A 2,514-nucleotide genomic window follows, 5' to 3' on the forward strand; every position below is an offset into this window, starting at 1 on the left:
GATGACTTCGGGTCCCGCAGCGAAGCCCCGCAGACGGAAAAGGTGAAGGCAAGACAGCAAGGGGAAAAAAGCAAGCAAGAAATAGAAATAAACCCGGAGAGCCTGAAAGATAAAGGAAAACCCTTCAAACCATTCTGGGTGGTGGGTGGGGGATTAAACCCTTGGCATCAAGAAAGGAGAAGCGAGACCACTTTATCTCTGCCAAACATATAAATAGATTTTCCCCTCTCGCACAACCGTCTCCTCCTCCCCCCATCCCGCGACGATTTTTATTTCAGGTTTAACAAAAAAGAAAACTAAAATAAAATGGGACGTAAAATAAGAAACTCCGAATTTGTGTCGTCCACATAGACCAGAATATAGCCACCTAATTGAATATCATATGATATACCAGTGCCCGATATAGATTACAGTTTAATTATTCCATCTCTGGAAAGGTGGGGGGGTGTGGGGCGAAGAGGAGGAAGAGAAAGAGTGGGAGGGGATTCTGTTTAAAAGAAAAAAGGCATCTGGATTTTTTATTTTGACTCCCAACTCTCTCCAAGAGCAATAAGAAAATGATGGTAGTATTAATTCTGGGGTCAGAGGCCAAGGGCTCTACTTTTCACCATAATTTAATTTCTTTCTCTATAAATACTAAATGTAAACTGTGTCCATCGGACCAGATTTTGCCTGTAGCAATAAACGCCTCATTTTCTGCTGGGTTTCAGGAGAGGAATGCAAGGGAAACGTGTTTCTGAATACAGAATCGTAATCAATCCGACCGGGGAGGAGGGGGGTTAAGGGGGAGGAAAGACAGACTCGCCTCTCTCCCTCTCCCGCTCTCTCTTTATTATAATGAATTAATTCGACTTTATTTATCCCATTTTCTGGAGCTGACAGAATGTTAATTTGAGTTGAAATTTCGCTCGCCTCTCACTCCCTGACCCCTGGCCCTCAGATTGGCGTGTTGTAATAACCTGAATCTTTCAACAGAGGCCCTGATAATTGTTACCTTATTAGCATGCAAATTGTTTAATTAATATTATTATGAAGAAGCATACAATCCGTCCGTCACTTGACCTCGAGAGCAAGTCCACGCCGCAGCCGGCTCCCTGCATTTCAATGCCCCCATTTCAATCGCCCTAGGTTTTTCATGTTGCCGGGACGCTCGTGAGCTCCTAAAAATCTCTTAAAGTGTTTGAGAGGAGCTTTTAATGTAGGTGCGGAGCGGGCGAAAGATGGAAGGGAGGGGGGGAATGAGCTTCTAACGCGGCCGGGCCTTGATATCTCTTTATAGGGCTCTCTCTCTCTCTCTCTCTCTCTCTCTCTCTCTCTCTCTCTCTCTCTCTCTTTCTCTCTCTCCATCTCATCGCTCTCTCACACACACATGAGAGAAGCTGGAGTTTTATTATTCATTCTCCTTTCTCTCCCCCACCCCTCTATTTTGAACATCAAAATTTCATAATTGCTTCCTTGTCAATTGCTTCTCCTAAAGCCGCTGCTTTAAAGTCGTCGTCGCCCCCACCCCACCCTCCCCCCTCCCCTTCAATAGCGAGCCCCGTTCCTCCAAACAACTCAATGGGAAGCAGCCCTTGACACGCAGTCCTGGGAGACGCCGCATTTAAATCCCTTTTTCTACAGCCGAGTGACATTGTCAGATGCTAGCTTTAATTAACTTGATAATAAGACGTACACGACTCGCATTCAGGACGCCGGCTCGCCTCGCCTTGTTCTTCGCCGTCCCCCGTTCTCGGCGCCCTCCCCTATATTTCTATATTTTTGTAATCGTAATCTGGGTGTTTTATCTTCCGCCGGGCCCCGGGCTGGGCCGGAGGGAAGCAGAGGCCGGGAAGAGCCCGGGGGTTGGGGGCGGAGGGATAATAATAATAATAATGATAATAATAATAATAATAACTGGTATTTGTTAAGCGCTTACTAGGTTCCAGCACTGTTCTAAGCGTTGGGGTAGATGCAAGGTAATCAGGTCAGGCACATGACCCAGCCTGGAGGGAAGGGACAGGAAAGGGGTGGGAGGGCCTGCAGAGGGGCAGAAAGAAGGAGGGGAGAGGGGCGTGGGTTGCCCCCCGAAGCAAAGAACCAGCCCCCTGCTCGGCTCCTCTTCCCCTGGACCTCTTGCCCTCCGGGTTTTCCAGCAGCAGCTGCGGCCCAGATCCTCGACGGCCCGGTCAGTGAAGGAAACTGCCCGGGGAGACCTTGGAAAGCCGGTGGTGGCATCAACACCCCACGGAGCGACGAGGGCTGCTGCTCTGCAAGTCCTTCCGTGCTCCAGTGCTCCCGTGCTCCAGTGCTCCCACGGCCCTCCGCCTGCGCGGCTGGGACAGTGCCCCCTGATTGAGACTGTGAGCCCCACGAAGGACAGGGACTGTGTCCAACCCCATTTGCGTGGTTTTTTTGATGGCATTTATTAAGCGCTTACTATGTGCAAAGCACTGTTCTAAGCGCTGGGGAAGTTACGAGGCGATCAGGTTGTCCCTCAGGGGGCTCACGGTCTTAATCCCCATTTTACAGATG

This window comes from Tachyglossus aculeatus, chromosome 21 (genome assembly GCF_015852505.1).
Source record: "Tachyglossus aculeatus isolate mTacAcu1 chromosome 21, mTacAcu1.pri, whole genome shotgun sequence".
In the NCBI taxonomy this organism is placed as follows: Eukaryota; Metazoa; Chordata; class Mammalia; order Monotremata; family Tachyglossidae; genus Tachyglossus; species Tachyglossus aculeatus.